Genomic DNA, 10215 nt, shown 5'->3' on the forward strand with positions numbered 1-10215 from the left:
CTCAGTTGTCGCAACCTGCTCACTTGTCTCCAATTCCTCATCTTCAAAACTAAGCCCTTAACAGGATATGGCTCTTTCTATTGCATCCACTTTCTCTTTCCATATGCTAGTTTTTCCTATAGAAGATGCAACACAAGATACCGCCTCCAAGAGATCTTCAACAAGAGCTTGGGGCTCATTAGAACAATTATTATCAACCACATCAATTCTAAAACACTTATCCTCTATCATGGGGCTCTTAGGGACATTATTCAGATTAAAAATAATATTATCATTCCCTACCGATAGTTTCAGTTTACCACTTTTCACATCTATAATTGCTCATGCAGTATGGAGGAATGGTCCACCCAAAATAATTGGGGTTTGCAAATCCTCCGCCATATCAAGAACAACAAAATCAACAGGTATATAAAATTTACCTCCTCTAACACTAACATCCTCTAAAACACCTAAAAGGTATTTAAAAGAACGATTGGCCATTTGAAGAGTAATATTGGTAGTTTTTAATTCACCCATATTTAGCTTAGAGCACACAGACAATGGCATAACACTAACACTAGCACCCAAATCACATAATGCATTATCAATCATCAGATTGCCAATATGACAAGGGATAGAAAAACTACCCGGATCTTTCAGCTTAGGTGGAGATTTATTTTGTAGTACGACACTGCATTCTGCAGTAAAGGCGACTGTCTCTACCTCACTAATAGATCTTTTCCTAGTCAAGATTTCTTTCCTGAATTTAGCATATGCAGGAATTTGTGTAATTAACTCTATGAAAGGAACTGTTACCTACAAGTTTTTCACCATCTCCAGGAACTTACCAAACTGCTTATCCAATTTAGTCTTCAAATGTCTATTGGGGAAAGGAAGTTTGATAATTGGCTTTTGAACATCGCTAATCTTATCTTGAGTTGCAACCTTCCCTGGAGCTGTGCCCTACAATGTATCATCAGAAATATTGGTACTACCCTGGAGCCTTGTGGGGCTATTAGCAACATTGTTTGGTTTAATAGAATCAAGATTAGCATTTTTCATTAAAACAGGTTCATCATCTCTGGGCATAAGGGGCCCATCATAGTGTGAACCACTCCTCAAGGTAATTGCAAAAGCTTGATCTGTAGGTCTGGTTGGCTGCGATGGTAGGGCTCCCTGTTGGCGGGCTTGTAGAGTAGAGGAAATCTGCGCAATTTGATTATCCATGATTTTATTATGAGCTATGATTGAATCAATTTGAGCATCCCTACTCTCCATGTGCTTTTTCATACTTGATAGCATCGCTCTAATTTCTGACAAAGCAGGGTCAGAAGATGAGAAGGGTTGTGATTGGGTTTTCTGGCCAGAGTTGGGATGGTAATATTTCTACTGTGGTTGTTGTGGTGCTTGTGATTGTTGTGGGGGCAGTGGGTTTTGAACATTGGTGCTCCGGTAAGAAAGATATGGATGGTTCTGAAACCCAGGATTGTAGGTGTTGGAGTATGGGTCATTCTGCCTATAGGCTTGAAAGGCATTAACTTGTTCCACGGGACTCCTGCAATCTTGCTCCCAATGACCTACAATTCCACAATTTTCACAGAAAGCATCATTAGAATTATTATTAATAGCACAAACATTAGCTATGTTAGCAGTACTGAGGTTATCTAATTTCTTACAAATAAAGGTTAATTAAGCTTGCAAAAAGGATACGGAGTCAACACTATGTTTCCCTTTGTAAGAAAAACCTCTAGGATTCCCATTTGGGAATTGTGGATTGCCATATTTTTGATAACTTGACCTGCATCATCAACATTAAGATTCATAAACCTCCCACTAGCTGCAGAATCTAAAATTGTTCTAGATGAATTTCCAATCCCATTGTAAAAGGGTTAGATCAACTGCCACTGTGCTAAATTATGGTGGGGACACTCTCTCTGCAGATCCTTGAATCTTTCCCAAGCCTCATATAAAGTTTCATCTGACTCTTGGGCAAAATTTTGAATTGCACTCCTTAGTAAAGTTGTCCTCTCTATAGGGTAATATTTGTTATAAAAATTCAAAACAAAAGTCTCATAGTTAGTAATACCAAGCGTAGTTCTATTCAAACCATTAAACCATAATTTAGCCTTTCCACATAAAGAGAAAGGAAAAAGAATCTCCCTGATTTGGTCTTGTGTGACCCCAACTTGCCTAATGGTATTACAATATTGACAGTAATCTACAATATGGAGATTAGGATCTTCATCCTTATCTCCACTGAATTGCTTCCTATCTAACATCGTGATAAATTAGGGTTTAATCTTGAATTGTACTCCATCAAGAGCCGGGGTAGGATTGAGATGTGGAAAATCCGTCAGTGACGGCTGCGAATAATTGTCGAGCTTTTTAGGTGGATTTCCTGTCATCTCTGATTCTGGTTTTGAAGAAACTTCCGAATCGCTAGAATCAGATGGAGGGTCCCTAGGAATATCACCCCCAGAACCTGCCAGTATTTGCCAGTTCAAATTCTTTTGTCTATGAAAAGAACGCTCAATCTCAGGATCAAAAGGGATGTAACCTGATCTGGAACACCCGGGCATAAACAAAGAACTAGACGACAAATATGAGAACTGTCCCAAAGAACTCACGTTCTCTAGGACGAAGGATAATAATCTAGACTACAAAAACAATTAGAAATAAAAATAAAATCGTTTCCCCGGCAACGGCGCCAAATTTTAACAGGATAAAGTCGTATCACTTAATAAAAAATAATTCCTAGATTCCTCTAACTATGCAGATAGGGAAGAAGGGTCGAACCATAGGGAAACAAGTCTTCCTATTCCTAATTAATTAAAATAATCTAAATTATAAAGTAACTAAATTATAGATATGATGAAATTAAACTAAGGGTGATAAAAGTTGGGAGAAATCAATTAATAAAAGCCTAGGGTTTAGGTTCACCAATAAATAATATTCCAAGGTAAAATATAATAATCAATCATCAATGCATCAATTAATCAGATCATAAAGGGCTTTCACTACATATTATAATCACAGAGTTAATTTACCGGTATTAAATCTCATCTCTCGAATCTCGACTTAACCATTTATAAATTAGTCCGCCTATTGAAACTAAGCCTAAACATCAATTCTCATCTCTCAAATCTCGAATCAATATTGCATAACTCATACAATTAAACCAAGCCTAATCTAATTGCATAACATTAAATCAATCAATAGGAAATTAATCAAGCACTGACAATCAACAACAATAAATTACCCTTTGATATTATTTATGGATCCCCATAAACCCTAGAAAGAAAAATACTCACACATAATTAAATCTAAACTAATAAAAGCAATTAAACAAGACGTGATGAAATAAAAAAATTAAATTACTGAAAATAATAGAGAAGATATCGTTACCAAAGTTAACGGAAATAATGGACTGAATTAATAACAAAGTTGTAGAGTTGTAGAGAGAGAGAACAAGAGAGAAGTTTTATCTAAATACTAAGTAGAGAGAGAAAAGCTAAGAGAACAGGTCCTCAACTTGCTTAAGAAAAACGTATTTATATTAAACTAGAAAATCCTAAGTTTATACGAACTAAAACGACGCCTAATCTTCCCCCAGAAACACGCGCCCGGTCAGGCGAGGCACCGCCTGGTCGGGCGCGCCTTTTTTCAATCGAAGAGCTTCTCTCGCGCCCGGTCGAGCGCGAGATCGGGCGAAGGCCTCTTTTCTTCTTCCACCCCGCCCGGTCGGGCACGCCTTAGGGCGAGGGCGGCCTGATCGGGCAAGGTCACTTGAGCTATTCTTGGACTTCGATTGGGCTCCGATTGTTCGGCCAAATTCGGATTTCCTCTTTGGGGCTTTAATACTTGGTATCTAATGCCTTGGTGTCTCATATGTCGAGCCCTTAATCACCGGTTCGATGACTCTAACCGGCCTTGGGCTATGAAAAGTGGTCGTGCTCCTCCAATGCTCGTAGTTGCTTCATAAAATCACGGGAAAATGCTCCAAATGTGCAATTCCTTACAAAACTCAACCAAAACTACGAAAACACTAGAAAACACCAATTAGTAATAAAAGTGGCTCTAAAGAGCCAAAAACACTACCAATTATGACCAAGGGACAGAGGTAAAACACTAAATAAAATAGACATATCACTAGGCGAACTTTAGACACTAAAGAACCATCAATTTACTATTTTTTATGTTGTTGAATATGATTAGCATGACTCATCGTCGAGGTTCTGGCTCTAGTTCTCGCTGGGCTCACTGGGAGGACGAGCCTATCGACGTAGGCGAGGGGACTTCTACTAGCCTTGGGGAGTTCCCTGAGTGGGATGGGCAGACTCTGTACTTCGCGCCCAAGTTCCACATTTCGGAGCGCGTTCGGCGTGGTATGACCGACGAGCGGGTTCGTTGCCATGGTTCGGGCAACAATACCATCGGTCATTTATATGACTCCTACTTCATCAACAACACGGAGCTGCGCGCGTTATGAGAGTCATGTGGCTTGACTCCTTTTCTGCAGGACACTAGGGCCCTCTACTCTTTACGGTCGAGCTGCTTCATCGTAAGAGGTTTGGTGGAGTTCTTTTGGGACACCACCAACACGTTCCATTTTCCATGGGGTGAGATGACCATCACTCCCCTTAACTTCTCTGTGATCACTAGACTAGAGTTCCAGTCGAAGGTGGTTCCTTTGGGTAAGGATATTACCCTTATGTTAGCGGAGGTGGATGAGCTACTGGGTCCTATTGCTGTTCGGGCCCGTGCTGAGTCGAGATCAGTACAGATGAGCGACCGGTCCATTCGCCGGGCTCTTCTTGCAGAGGCCTTCCGAGATGATGTGACCATCCCTAAGCAGCGGGTGCGCATCTTTGTTCTGATTCTACTGTTAGGTACCTTTTCTCCTAACAAGGGTAGCTGAGCGCTAATCTACTATTTACCTGCTCATCGTGACCTATGAACGGTCGGGACTTTTGACTGGGCCAGCTTGGCCTATGCTGACTTCCTACTTGGATTGTGACTCGCCTATCGCCATCGCAACTACAGGGAGGAGGTCACACTTTCTAGATTCTGGAGGATCGTAGAGGTATATTCTACTTTCAGAAGCTTACTTTTGATGCACTTTAGCTTTTGTTAACTCTTCCCTGTTGTTACAGGTGTGGTTCTACGATTATCTTCCATCTTTAGCTCTAGCCAAGCTTTCGCCACGAGGGCTCCCTATTGCTGCTAGTCGGGGAGGCTATTATCCTGGCTTGGATACTACCGTACTTGTTTGAGAGGCGCTTCTCTCGGTATGCATCACTGTTTGTTACTTTAATTCTAACTCGTCGTCGCAGCAACCGCCTCATCAGGAGCCTCAGCAGGGTGAGCTTGGGCGGACTAGCCCTACTATTTCTTTTCCTTCGACTGGAGAGGCTGATGCTGGGCAGGAGGTAACTCCCCGGACTTTGCGATTTTACGATACCTTCGGGATTTGTCCTCCGGGATCATAGATGTACATGTGTCCATTTTTTGTTTGACATGTATAGGACTTTGCTATTTGTATTATTGACACTTATGTATATACATACTTTTACTATGTCTATTCTATTTATTTTTATTTTTTTATTTTATGTGCATGTGAGTGTGTGAAAAATTGTGACAAATTTTTGCGCAAAAAATTCCGTCATTTATATAACTATTGGAGGGTATCCGACTTTCTCCCCCAAAAGGAAAAATGAAAAAATAAAATGAAGTTTGATTAACAATAAGCTTAATTAATTAAACTTAAAAATAATCAATATAGGATAAGTTGCCAAAAATAGGATTGGATAAGGCTTTGAAAGGATCAAAAACCGTAAAGTCAAAGTACAAATCGAGTCAAATTTTAAAAAACGCGGTCAGCATAACGCGTGACGCTGTCGCAGGCAAGAGCAAGCTATCGCGACGCGATAATTTTAATTTCCTGAATCCGTTCAGGATTTGGTTTGCGTCAATCCCTATTTATAAATAGCCCCCAAATCTACCGATTTCAGCATAATTCGAGCAGATTAAATACTTAGCTTATTAATTTTCAATAAAATAGTCATGGCTAAGACTTTTAGTGATTTTACTCGTGAGTGGTGCCGGTCTTTAATTGCTAAGGAGAGGAAAGAGCTTGACTTTTTTCATTTAAGGGGTTTATATGGTATTAAGGGGGTAGATCTTGATATAGACTTTATTCATACCGCCTTAGAATATTGGGATTCAAATACTCATTGCTTTAGATTTGGTAATGATGACATTTGCCCTTTACCTTCTTAATTGTTTGATTGGTGGTGCTTTAGATTTCAACGACCTAGATTACCACACATCAACAGCTTACTAGCCATGCGCACCCAGCACTCTAGCCTTAGTATGGTGCGCATGCTAGCACCATTGCCCCTAGCACTCGATTTACTCAGGGCATTCTGATGCTAGGGGTATTTTGGTAATTGTTGATTAATTATAGATTTTACCGTCTCATCTTTTATTAATTCGACTCGACTTGCGACGCTCGGTCTCAACGCTCCTAGCTCGATTTTCGACGTCTAAATTCATAATACTCGAGCAACTCATTAATTCCTTCCGGATTAATTCGTCGTATCGGATCGTCAGTTGCTTGGGTGTGACCTGAAAGGTTCAGTCAAGATTAAGCCTTCATATTAATTCTGGATTAATATTACTGATCGGAAGCAGCCTCCAACCAGGCATTTCGATCACTTAACCTCACTAAATTATTAGCTTTCTAATATTTCCGAACCCTCTATCGGGATAATACACTTGTTTGAAGAACACCATTCCTATCAATCTCCCACTTATCCTTCCGGACAAGTGCAGTTTTTGTGTATAGCCTATTTCCTATGTCACTTAATGTCTCTTCATGAACTATAAGGTTGACAAGAGGAAAATGTAGGTCGTTTACTAATCCTCCCTAAGTCAAACTAAATTTATAAACACTTAACAAACCTAATACGAGTATAGAGGTAAGTCAAGGATCGAACCCAAAGGAACGGTAATGTTCAAGCACTCTCAATTATGCGCCTAAGCTAGGTCGAAGTCGAAGGTGAAGAAGGAATAGTAACAACTAACAAACTAACAATCAAACAAATAAAACACTAGGAATGGGGATCAACAAGTAATCATGATAATTGCAACAACTTGGGAAGATCATGCCAATCAAAGGTTGTGAAGACTAATGATAAGAGCTATCAATTGGAATCAAAGAGCTATCTCCTAATCGTTAAGCTAAGGTTCACTATGAATAACAAACTAAGAGAATCACAATCCAAACCAATCGATAATTGCAATTCCTAAATCAATTGGTCGGGTCATTAGCAATTACAATGCAATCTAGCATAATTCTCAAGGCCTAATCGAATTACACACATGCAAACCTTCATTAATCACTTTAATCTCAACAATCAATCAACACAATTCCCAAATTAATCACAATCAATCAATCATACAAGTTTCACCTAATTCCTAGCCAAACAACTACTCAAGAATCATTATTTATCAACAAACAACTAAGGAAATCAAGAATCAACAAAATATCAAGAACAATTACACTATCAAGAATCAAACATCAAGATTAAACCAAACAAACATGAAATTGAACAAAGCAATAAGGATGAGATATAGTGAGAAATGCTCATTGATTGATTAAGAAGATCTTCAATACAATTGTCACCATTGGATCTTCAATCTCTTAAGCCACCATTAAAATTCCTCACTTTCTCTCTCTAAAACTACTCCTAAACTATCCCTAAAAACTAGAGAGAAAAGCTCTCAACCTAACCTAAGATATGAAAGAGAAAGTCATCAAACTAATCTAAAAATCGTCTCCTAAAATAGAAATGACAAGGCTAATTTATAATAAAACGAGCGAGGGGAAACTAGGCAAACCGTGCGCACGCACCACCTTTCTTTGCGCACGCACAGCAGGCCGCAGAAGATCTGTACGCACGCACGCACAGCTGGGTCTGCGCGCACGCACCATTATGTCGCGCGCGCGCACCCCTGCTTAGTGCTCGTGGCCTTGCTTCCCTCTCTTGCTCGATCAATCTCCGCGCTCCCGAGCATCCCTATCATTGGTGCACTTGAGGCGATGCTCGTGAGAAGGGCAGCTCCTTTATCTTCCAAGCACTTGAACTTTCTAAGCCAAAGCATTGCTTCAAAGGTCCTTGTGCTTGCGAAGCTAGCTTGAATTGCATGTTTGGATTCCCGAACTTAGCTCCATCAACCTCCTTGAATACGCTCGAGCTTCCTCCTTGATAATTAAATCCCGAGAAATTCGACACACCTACAAAACAAGTCAAAGAAATGGAGAAGCGAGAGAAATAGCCGAGAAATGAATAAAATAATAAGAAAACCATTAAAAGCACACATTTTTCTAAACTAACACACAAACACGCAAATCAAGCTTTATTCCCTAAAAATACGACATAAAAGACTAAAAAACGAGTATAAAAATTAGAAGAAAACCTAGCCTAAGAGTGCCGTAAATGGCACGCATGAAATTCTCCCAAGCTAAACTTTTGCTCGTCCTCGAGCAAAACAAAATCCAACCCAAGGGAAAAATGATGAAATTATTCAAGAAAAGAAAGAAACAAGAAAGAGAGAGGATGGGAATATACACTAACTCACTTTTGTAGGAATCACGGTCAATTTTAGCAACTAAAGACAAGCCATTTAAACCCCTAGATCGCCGTAGAGGACGAGTGATGCTCTCGTAAAGGTTTCCTAAGAGATTAACCTATAACTCTTATAATAATACAAACAAAGCAAAGCATGAGAAGGAAATCAAAAGAAAAGAAAAGCAATCACATGTTCATGAAAGGACTTTTCCGAATGTACAAGCACAAATGAATGCAAATCTTTTTAAACAAGTAAGGGAGTGCACGTTCTAAGATACCCGAGGTTGATTGAAACATAAATATGCTAAGCATAGGAACTAGTTTTTGCAATCCACTTTCATCCCAAACGGTCTTACCGCGTTCTCCCTACTAGTCTCATATCTTCCCCTAGTGAGCATCTCAAAAGTTCCACGAAGAAACCGGAAAAGAATAGAATTTGAGGGTTCTCGACATCTTGACCTTGCATCCCTTTTCCTTAAGCTTTAACTCATAATGCCCTCCCTCGGTATATGACTCAACCACTAGGTCAAAAGGACTTTCCCAAAGGTTGTAACGTAAGGGCAAAAGGTTAGGGGTAGGCTTAAAATTTAGAATTTGGTGGTTTTCCTAATTAGTGAAGCAAAGGGTGATCAATCCTCAACACCATAATCAAGTAAGCACCAAACAAAAGCACCAACACCCCCAAGCTTATTCAAAGCTAACATCACAAACAGATCCTTAAAAAGCGTGAGAACGCTTCCCCCCAAGCTTAAATGGAGCATTGTCCTCAATGCTCTAAATAGGGAGAAGGATACTCACATCAAAATATTTTTGCATTTTTTATTTTTCACCCTTTTTTTTCTTTTTTTTTTCTTTATTAGTGCTTTGTCCTCGCCTTTTTTTAACTTTGGACGGCTTTTTCAACTTTGCACTTGCTTTTTCCTTGACTCTTTTTTTTTTTAACTTTGGATGGTTTTTTTTTTCATTTATTCATTTGCCATTATTCACACAAATATACAAAACACAAGCTTGCTTACAAATATGAACCAATATCAAAACTCATATACCACATACTCCAATAAAATGATCATTTGCTTCACAAAAACCAAAAATGGAACAAAAATGAAACAAAGGCTCAAAATTCTAAAGATGTGGCTTGAAAAGAAGGGAAAAAGGCTCAAATGGTTAGCAAGTAGGCAAATGTAAACCCAAAAACCAAAAATAAGAAAACTATCCTAGAAAAGTAAAATTACCGCCCCGAAAAGATGCCTTTGTCCTCCCTAGATGGTTCGGTCTCGAGTTTGAGAATTATGAGCCAAGATTCTAGATTAGGTCCGCAATAGTCAAGGATCCATGCCGCTCACGCAAATATATGTTGAAGGCTTGAAAAATAATGAACCTCACATGGATGTAGCAAAAACTCACTATTGGTGTCAATTCGACTATAGGAAGCAACTACCAACACGCCACAAACAAGTAGATCCGGTTTCATGGTCCCACTAGTTCTAACCAACTACCTTAGCATGCTTTATCCTAGAATCAACCAAGCATACTATCAAACCGTGCACACCGTTACCATTTAAGAAGAAAAGCATTCAACTATACAAGTCCAAAAGTATTATGT

General features: G+C 39.3%; 1 non-coding gene across 1 annotated transcript; it reads left to right on the forward strand.

The window, feature by feature from the left end:
• The first annotated feature begins 1890 nt into the window (after window positions 1-1890).
• On the forward strand, window positions 1891-1997 carry LOC145565870 (small nucleolar RNA R71). The gene has a single exon (XR_014095235.1). It is a non-coding gene; the product is annotated as a small nucleolar RNA R71 (small nucleolar RNA).
• Window positions 1998-10215: the final 8218 nt, after the last annotated feature.

This window comes from Chenopodium album, chromosome 10 (assembly GCF_948465745.1).
Source record: "Chenopodium album chromosome 10, dcCheAlbu1.1, whole genome shotgun sequence".
In the NCBI taxonomy this organism is placed as follows: Eukaryota; Viridiplantae; Streptophyta; class Magnoliopsida; order Caryophyllales; family Amaranthaceae; genus Chenopodium; species Chenopodium album.